General features: G+C 36.9%; 1 long non-coding RNA gene across 1 annotated transcript; it reads right to left on the reverse strand.

Annotated features, from left to right (window-relative positions):
- Positions 1–4,043: 4,043 nt before the first annotated feature.
- Positions 4,044–9,932, reverse strand: LOC125096109 (uncharacterized). Its single transcript, XR_007126065.1, has 3 exons — positions 9,874–9,932; positions 5,567–5,642; positions 4,044–4,134 (listed from the first exon to the last, which is right to left on the reverse strand). It is a non-coding gene; the product is annotated as an uncharacterized LOC125096109 (long non-coding RNA).
- Between the last annotated feature and the right edge of the window lie 503 nt (positions 9,933–10,435).

Raw genomic sequence — 10,435 nt, forward strand, 5'->3', positions numbered from 1 at the left:
CCCCACCCTCATGATCTCATCTAAACCTAATTACCTCCCAAAGGCCCTATCTCCAAACACCATCACAGTGGGAGTTAGGGCTTCAACATACAATATTTGGTGAACATAATTCAGTTCATAGCACAAAATATCAACTAAATGCCTAATTTAGTCAATAAATACACAAACTGTTATCATAATAACCCACATATATCCAACTCCTACTACTTATCAAGCAATATTCCAGGCACTGGAAGCACAAAGGTGGAAAAAAAAAAGACCATCTTAAACTGTGTTCCCAGTTCAGTTAAGGAAGTCCATATACAAACAAAAAATCCTAATGCAATGTTTAAATAACATAAAGAAAGAGTATATCTAATGCCTTGGGATCCACAGAAGAGAAAAAGGGTAGTTGGGAAGCTAACAGTTAACATTTAAGCTTAAAATACAAGGACGAGCTTGTCAGGCTGACATGAGTTTTCCAAAAAGGGCTGCAGTTAAGAGTAGTTCCATCACCCAGAGTGGGGATAGGATGTACCACATTCTAGACCTGACCAGTAAGACAATGTGGCTGAATCTCATGAGTGACAGGGAATTAATAATATTCATATGAAAAAGTAGTCTGAGGTAAAATGTGGGACCAATGGCTTTCTACAGAAGGTCAGAAAGTCACATTTCTAAACTGGAGATCAGCAATAGAAAAGTATGTGTTAGTAAAAGAAGAAAATCTCAAAAACTGTTCTCACATTTCCCACAAGTTCTAAGAGGTGCGCTACCAAGTTACAGGTCGGCAATGTTCACTTCTCCAGAATTTTGAAATAGCGTTGACAATAGGAGGACCTGGAGCAACTGTTCAATTTTGGGACATCCGCACAAAAAAACCAGGTATGTGATGGAGAGACATAGCTACCGGCTACTGGGCAGATAGATTATGGTTATCCATACCCTTGCTGCAGATAAAGAAAGTTGGAAATAAATCAGACTGGCAAGGGAGTTGACCATACTGAATCAAAGTGAACTGATATGGACAACCAAAAGTTCCTTATGACTCATTTTTACACCTTATTCACACTGCCACTAAATAAGACTTTTGCCAGATTTGAGATTTAGACACTAGTCTAAACATTGTCATGGCACAGCATTTGTGGTTGTTTTGAAGGTTCGCTGCAAGGGGCCAACAAAAGAAAGGAAAATATGTGGGGGTATTATATAGCTCAAGTGACTAGATTAGCCTTAATTAAAATTATGAGTATCCAAAAAATATCAAGTATCAGAAATTTACGTTATAGATGTGGTTTGAGTCATATGAATGTTTATTATCATTTTTATTGATTAAATACGCAGTAGCTTTTTTCTTTGCTGCGGTAACCTTGATTGTAATTATTATAAACATTTGACAAAATGTTTAATTAAATTGTCTTTTATGTATTTTTCTTCATATAAAGCATAAAACTAAAAATGAGGTAAAGCTGAGGTATTCCCATTCTTTAGTTGTGCCATATTTGTAACTATGAAGACTATGGAATTCTGTGTTTTAAAGGAATTTAAAAATTTAAATGATGAGAAAAATCAAACTGAGGTCACATTGTCATCTTCAAAAAAAATTATGATCTTTCATCAGGGTCATGTGCTTTTTTTTTTTTTTAATTCAGTCCATCTTTTTAAAGCTGTGGTTTATTTCTTTCTTTGAAGAAGAAGTTTGTTACACTCAAATGGACAAAGCACCTGAGACCTATGTGTTTAAATAATTCTTTGGTTAATTGGCCTATAATTTGGACATATTTTCTCCTATATTAAATGAGCACCTTCTACATACTTAACTCACCTACTATTACAGTATTCCGTAGGTAACAAATATATCCATTTATTCTGGATTATCTATTTATGTAATTTTTAGAAGTCTTTTCCTTCCTCATATTTAGCTCCATCACATAAATATGAGTACAATTTCTCAAATTGTTTGTAAAACTGAAGAGCATATTTCTAGAAGACTGTAATTACCATACAAAACAAACAAAAATATGAAATTCCCACTTATGAAGCAGAAATCATATCTCAGAGCATAAGTTCTCTGTGGGTTATCTTATTCAATAAGTTTTGAAGTGACTCAACCCTAATCCTGCTTCTGCTAGTTGTCATGCTTACCATAAACACAATTTTATAATGCCAACCATAAAGAAAATTTAAAGGTACTTATGAAAAACTCACTATTTATCCTCTTTAAGGATCACAACAGAATTTATAGTACCCACAATCATTGTCTTTTGACTGCTTGCTTCCTTTTTTTTCCCTATGTAAATTGTGAATGCTATTAAAGAATACAATAAGGTTATGTAATGGATTTTAAACACACTTTATTGCAACAATATAAGTTCTATGTACAGTTATAAGCAATATGGCTGTACTTAATAATTTTACATTATAAGCATAATTGTGGTATCAAATTAGTAATTTTCACAAAGTACTTGCATTAGAAATTTGTATGATACAATATATTTCAATTCTCAGTTGCATAGGAAGATAACAATTTGTTTAATAGGAGGACTGGGATACAGTTCATACTCTTAGATCTGATTGTCCTGCTTTATACAAAGCTTAGACTCCTAGTCATAGAATTTTAGAGCATGAAGAGCCCTTAGAGATCATACAGTTCAACAACCTCATTCCACAGAAAAAGAAAGTAGAAGCTAAGGGAAGTGATCTGACTTAAATCATGTACCATAGCACATTAGTGACAAAAGCTAGAATGAAAGCACTTCTTATCTTTCTCAAGATCATGGGGAAGTAAGGGGAAAAATTTAGATCTGCAAATCTCATGCACAGGAGAAGGATTAGACTCAGGCACCCAGGGATGGAAGATGGGGAGCATTCCAACCGGTAGCTGTTAAGCAGAAGAAAAGGAATCAGTAAAGAAGGCTGAAGGAGGAGTAGCTAGTAGAGTGATAAGGAAATCAAGAGAATGTGGGATTATATGCCCTAGAAAAGAAATAAGGACTAGGTCTTATTCAATGCTGCTTAAAGTTTGAATAACCAATGCCAGCTGAGGAGACCACTGGTTTAGGAACATGGCAATCACTGGTTTCCTGATAATTGAACCTTGATGGGTGGTTAGACCAAAACCTGATTGGAGTGAGCAGAGGGGAGAAAGTGGACAAAGTGACCAGAGGCATTAAGCTGAGGAGGTTTTTGTATGGTGATGGTAGCAGTGGGAAAGGAAAGGTTAAACAAGGTCTTCATTAAGCTACTTCTTCGCATTTGTACTCCCAGTAATGAAACAACAAAGATTAAATTGCCAGGGGGAAATAGGCTTGACATATGTTACAGGGGGCATATTCACAGCACTTTTTGTTTTATGCGGGGGCGGGGGGGATGGCAGTGTGGATTATTAGTTAACCATCCATTCTAGAATGAAATGTGTGCTCTGTTTATAAATTCTGTTGGAATCCCTGAGGGTGAGAGGATGTTTTCATTCTCCATTCTGTCTTAACCTAAAGCCCCAGCAAACCCTCAGAGAACAATCCCTGATTTCCCCCTGCACAATCCTCACTAAGACACTCCATTTCTAGAGCAGTCCACCTTAAAGACTTGCTTCTTCTAGCAGGGAGCTCATCAATATTGGCACAGCCGCGCAGGCAGCTAGGAGGCCCGTCCATTAATGAAATGTTAATGACTGAATTAGACCTGTAATAACTGAAGTAGGAGGCACTGCTGTGAGTCCATTAGCATCAGCAGACCCTGCTGAGGAACAAGTAAACACTGCGCAGGAGAAAACTTTCAGGCAGAAGACTTGGAAGGGTTACACAGGTGTTTTCACATGGAAAACGACATTTCCCTGAAATAGGATTAGTTTATTTAGGAAAACTAATTCCAGTCACTATATTTCTTCAGACAAAAATAAAGAATGCAAGACGGATGGCGTCCTTAATCAAGAGTGTTTTGATTTTTTTTAATTCCAATATTGCACAATTGTTTTTGCAAAAACTTTTGAGGATAACTTGCACTTGTCAGGTGCCAATTATTCCCAATGACAACTGGTCTTCTTTTCCTCTTGCCTTGTTCTTTTAATGGTTTGTTTTTACTGTGCAGACACTACCTTCTTTTAAATTTTTCTTACTTCTAGGTTTCAAGTAAACCGTACAATCTTTTCAATACTGCCTATGTGTTTTCAGAAAGGGGAGCAACAGAGGGGATTTAGGATACTTTTTAAGGCTTGATTAATATAAAATGATTGTGGAATTCACTCCTGAGATGTAAATATAAATCATATGGCATATAAAGTGAAAGCCGTTATGTATTAACATGTAGCTCAATTCAATAATATATTGTTCTTGTAATAAGCTTGAAGATTTACCATTTTTATTTAAACATATATTGCAATTCAATAATATCTGAATTGTAGCAACTTGATGTGAGGCAAAAATAATTGCTATCTCAAGTTATTACAAAAGACAGAATAGCTATGGCTAATTCTATTAGAATTCTTTATTATGTCTACTGTTGGTCTCATTATTGTCCCATATTCACACTAGGAATGCTAACCACAGTTAAAAATAACATATAGGTGGTTTGAGGATTGGACCTTAGGGTTTGCTAGGCATATGTTATAGAATACATATAAAAAAGCTATTAAAATCAGTATCATATTGTTTTGGTTAAATCAAATGTTATATATCAGATGAAGTATTTAATAATGTGTATCACGTCTTATGTTTAACCTCAAGCCCTTAGTTCTATTTTACCTACTCTATGTGTGACACTAGAAAAGTCCTTTAACCTTTCAGGGATTGATTTTAATCTTTAAAAAGAATGTTTTATAAAGGATAATATCTATAGATACTTAAACTTTATATTTATATGAACTTAAAATTTACATAATTATGTTTCTGATATATTAAAAATTAACAGGTGGGGGGGATGGCACAGCCATTAAGCATCTGCCTTCGGCTCAGGTCATGATCCCAGGGTCCTGGGATCGAGCCCCGCATCCGGCTCCCTGCTCAGCCAGAAGCCTGTTTCTTCCTCTCACACTCCCTTTGCTTGTGTTCCCTCTCTTGCTATCTCTCTTTCTCTGTCATGTAAATTAACAAAATCTTTAAAAAATAAATAAATAAATAAATAATAAAATTAAATTAAATTAACAGGTGAGAATAGGACATGAGAGAAAGTGAATTTAAAAGATGAATTACAAAGCTATCAGCCAATTCTGCTCCACAAAAAAGGAAAAGTCATATCAGGGGAACCCAAATTCACAGGAAGAAATACAGTCTACATGAGCACAAAATAAATATTTTAGCAGAATTCACAAACACAACAAATCATAAAACATACTTGTTTCAACAAACTGTGCTCTAGTACAGCCCTTAAGAGGTCAGATATGAGAGGAACAAAGGAAAATACTTGCATGTTTCTTCTCTAAAACCAAAATGTTGGTTTATTATGCAAATAATTTGCTCCTTGATTTACATGTCTGGGGTGTTGTGGTTAACTTTAGACCTTAAAAAACACACACATACATACTCCCACACATACATACTCCCACACACTCCCACACATACTCCCATACATTTGCACACACATACACACTCACCGTCTTGGTTCCTTGAAATCTTTGTCAGTTTTCTTACATCATTCTAGCTTGTTATCCGAATTCTGGGGGAGAAGTTCTGCACAGTATTTGCAAATAGCAAGCATGACACTTGAGTTGAAATTCATACCATGTGATGAACTGGCCTATAGAGATGAGGTCAGTGACAAATAGTAACACCTGACAAAAAGTATCATTTTGATTACAGCTAATGGAATGCTTTTCTTCATTCAGAACTTCCAGAGTCTGTAAACACTGCCTTACAATTTTAAATGGATAAGAAAGAGAAATCCATCAAGCCCAAATGGTACAGTGATAACTATGAATATGTAATTTATGGATAATCTATTGGAGGTATTCTCCAGAAGAGCCAAAGATCAAGTATGGTACATACTGGTAGTATAAACACCATATGAGTTACTACAAAATAATAGGCTCATAAAATCACTCACAATAATAATAGTGAGTTTAAAGCCAATTTGAAGCAGTAGGCTATGAGCTTCATTTCAGCATTTAAGACTGGATTTCTGCTCTATTGCTAGACAACTACTGATTTCAAAATCAAACATCAAAAGGCTTTTAATGTGAAATGTACTCCCCACCTTTTTTTTTGTCTTTAGTTAAGTATTATTTTGTAGAATAATGAGCAAATTATCCTTAAAGATTTCTTCAGTACAAATTTCAAGGAAAAAGTCTAAGCATTTCTATTTTTTTCAATAAGGATAAACTCCCATTAGTAATATATATGTAATCATTCCCTATGTCAAAGAATGAGATTGAGGTTATGAAGAAGTATAGTAAATGCTCCATGCTTTAAAGGCTCCATAATTCTAAAATATTCACAGTGTAATAGAATATACAAATATCCTATTATTATGGAATAATAATGTATGGCTTATCCTACTGTGAAAAATAGCATGAAATTTTCCAAAGTAAGATTAAATCAGGATTCAATTAACTTTGCTCCCAAAGGATTGGTGAAGCCCAATCACATCAGATGACTTAGTGGAGATTCTAGGGTCCACAAAGCACAGATGCCATTTTCCTTTACTTGGAATAGTATTGGTCCTTTTTCAGGCTATGTGAATATCTATTGGCCCTTGCTCTAAAGAAATTATACTGTAGAAATCCTAATTAATTGTCATCTAGAAACCCCAGCAATGATACTCTCTTGTTTTTTCCCCCTGTGTTATTAAGACTTAGAAAATCTTTCTAATACACTAAATTGTGGATGGAGAATAAGGCTTTGTAGCTAATCAAAGAGATGTTTTATTGATTTACACATTCTTTCTTTTATAAAATTATATTAAACACCTGCTATGTATAAGACAGTTCTATTTATGTCCTATGAGTCCATTGCTGTTGAGATTTTCAAAGTTCAATAGGAGGTATCCATCCACTCATTCATTAATTCGTGCATTCATCCTTTCATTCATTCGGCATTTTTCCTGAACTCCCATATCCCAATCACTGCTGTAGATATAGAGACACAGACATGAAGGAAGCTGCCTAAAGTCTCTACTTTCATGGGGATCACGTGTCCCCCATGGAGAGACTAAAAGTGAAATAAATGTCACAAATTAAACAATATGATGTAATATTGATAGGAATCAAGAAGAGAAATAGAGCAGACTGAGTTAATAGTAAGTGGCTGAGGTGCTACCTTAGATAAGGTCATCTTGAGAAGGCCGTTTAAAGATATTTAAAGCAACACCTGAACAATATATTGGAGTAGAGCTTCGAGGCATAGGGCAAAACAAGGCCCCTGGGCCTGAGGTGGGGATACTCTCGGCATATTTCTAGAAGAGTGAGTAGGCTAGTGTGGTTAAAGTGGAATGAGGGTAAGTGGGAACTTATGAAGTTGATCAAAGGTAGGAAGGACATGCTAAAGTTTGGGGATTCTATTCAAAGTGAGATTGAAAGAAGATACAAGCAAGGGACCACATCTTCATTGCACAGTTGTTTAATGCCATAAGAGGTAAAAATAAATTAACATAGAAAAGAGAAAGAACAAAGTCTGACTTCACTAAGAGTACAGATGTGTTGGAGGAGACTGGGGAGGGTCAAGAACCTGTAACCGGGAGGAAAGTATGATCACACTGGGTTGGTGGTAAATACAAAACCTTTGTAGTTCAAGAATCATCACACACGCTTTCTCAGCAATTTAACAATGTAATGCATGCTTTGCATGCATGTTTTCAAAGATTTATTTATTTGAGAGAGAGAGTGCGTATGTGCATGCAGGAGTGGGGGGAGGGGTAGAGGGAGATGGACAGAGCATCCTCAAGCAGACTCCCCGAAGCACAGAACTGGACTCAGGGCTGGATCCCATGACCGTGAGATCATAATCTGAGCTGAAACCAGGAGTCAGAGCCTTAACTGACTGAGCCTGCATGTATTTTTACTCTTAATTGTGACTGGTACACCATGACTTGAGACAGATAAAGCTCAGAATGCCTAGAGATCACTTGACCAGGAAAGCAGAGCGGAAAACCCAGCCCACTGCCAACTAGACAGAAAAAAAGACTTCAGTGACGCTGGACAGAGGACAGGAACTGTGGAAACCAGTAACCAAGTGGGTTTTAGATTTTTATACCTTCCATGCTCAAGATGATACTGTTTTCTGCTTTCATTCTCTGATATTTTTAACCCAGGAGAACAACTCCCTTGATATGGTAGAAATGATTCTGTCTCTGGTTAGGATTTATTCAGCAGAGATTCCTATTTACTTGTCTGTCTCAGAGTAGTTGGCCTACTTTGAGGAGTACTTTCCAATTCCTCTGTTGTTTCTCAGAATCACATTTGGTTTCCAAATTAGATTTTATTTTGTAAATGCCTTCCATTTCCCATTGATTTCTTGAGCTTTCTGGTCTATCCTTTGTGAAGGAAAAGGGGAGGTTATGGTTTTTCCTTCAGGTTAATTCCACTCAGCTGAACTAGTCAGTGGTGACTATAACTATGTTTGAAAGTAGAACTCCCAGTGTTCAGACGTAGAAATTAATCATCTGCTTACTAAAAATCTAACTACTAAATTATCAGACATGTTTTATATGCCAGCAAATCTGAAATAGTGAAATAGACATAGATGGTTCCTACATCTTGCTTTGAGTTGCCTTTCATCCAGAAATATTTTTCCTTATTTTCCTCCTTGCAAATTTGCATTCAAAAGGGCCTAATAACTGTTTCCTTCTCCCTCGTTTGAAATGCAATCAGAATGTAAACCCAATTGACCCTAGGAAAAGCAACTTTCTAGTGTTAGTGCTTCTGCTGAGAGCAAAGAAACGTTTTAATGACAAAAGCAAAGGCAAAGTTCTCTCCCTTGGGTCAATTTCATCAAAGTGGGTGGGCACAGCACAGCCCTCTCTAGTCCCAGAAAGGGAAGGGCAAAGCAGAGAAGGACGGATGGGATTTTACACTATGCTGGATAGGTTCAAGTTGGATGTGAAGAGCCATCCCAGTAGCAGTTCAGCGACGCTTTCTTTGGGCCAAGGGGACATATTCTGGAGAAGAAAGAATGAAAAGGTAACAGGAAAAATTACGCACTTGCGAATAGGACTATGTGCCCTGCTAAATTTCTCTAAATACACAGACTTATTACAAGCTCTGAGGAAGGGAGAAGGCAAGTAATTTCTGAGTTCTTACTTTGTACTGTGTTCTTTATATGAATGATTTCATTTTATCTTTACAAATCACTGTGAATTCATCTCAATTTTGAGATGAAGAAACTGAGGCTCAGGAAATTAGTCAGCTGATATTTTGAACTACGTGGCTCTAAAGGCCAGCTCCTACTCCCTGGGCCACTGTCCATGGGATTGTAAACAGTCTGGGTTCCAAGTATTCGGATGTTATATAGGATTCTATACTTTTCATACGATTTTCAGGGATTGTTCTAAGCAACGAGTTCTGTCAATCACAGCAACAGGCTGTGCTGCCTCTCAGAGATTAAACATCTCATCCCAGTGTGAGGAAAGCAAGGGAACCAGCAAGCAACAAACACCTGGTTATAAAGACAATGCATCAAGGACACCATTCAGTGAGTAAAAGAAGTTATTTTTCTGAATTGCCAGAAGTATATCTTCAACTCTTCAGGGCAAGACAATGCCTGAACATGGAATTGCAAAGGGAACAAATAAATAGGAGTATCCCGTGCTGGTGACACAGGATGTACCTTCGAGGGTCAGAGCAAACAGAAGACATTTAAGATTTCACATGGAAAATAACACCTTGGCTAAGAGCAGAAAGGGAGAAAGAAATAAAGTGAGGTGCTGATTTTCACACAGCGAAAGATGTTAATTCCTTCCCCTCCATACCTGTGTCAGTGAATTCTTAAAGGTGGGAGTAAGAAGATTCCTACCATAGGGAACCAAAGGAATAGAGCTAACGTCTCTGTGGAAGAGAGATATCCATTAGCCTCCTGTAAGGCTGACTTGCACGCCCATTCAAGAAAATAAAGTTTAAGGGGTGGCAAGGGATGTCAATGGATTATGAGTTTTAACCTAGGAAACATGAGTGTTTGCATACCGTCGTCGTACTGCAAGGGTGGTTTTGTGATATTTTCTTTCATTTTAACTTTTTAGATATCTGTGGAGAGGGTGCTTTTGCTGTTTTCCAGCTATTTCTGGGAGTATGCAGAGAAAGGAAGTGTCCGAGCCCTCTCTTTACAGACCCCACTCATCATTTAGTAAACTGTCTATCAAATCCTCTCCAGGCCAAGACCGTAGTCAGCAGAACCTGATCATGGAGACTTCTATAGCTCCATGTCAATTGGGCAGGAGCACACAGGGACTGACAATAACACCAAAGTCATGGCCCTGAAAATGTTTATGAAGTAGTTCCCAACCTTGCTTGTGAGTACTATCACATAGGGAGTTT

This window comes from Lutra lutra, chromosome 3, assembly GCF_902655055.1.
Source record: "Lutra lutra chromosome 3, mLutLut1.2, whole genome shotgun sequence".
Lineage (NCBI taxonomy): Eukaryota > Metazoa > Chordata > Mammalia > Carnivora > Mustelidae > Lutra > Lutra lutra.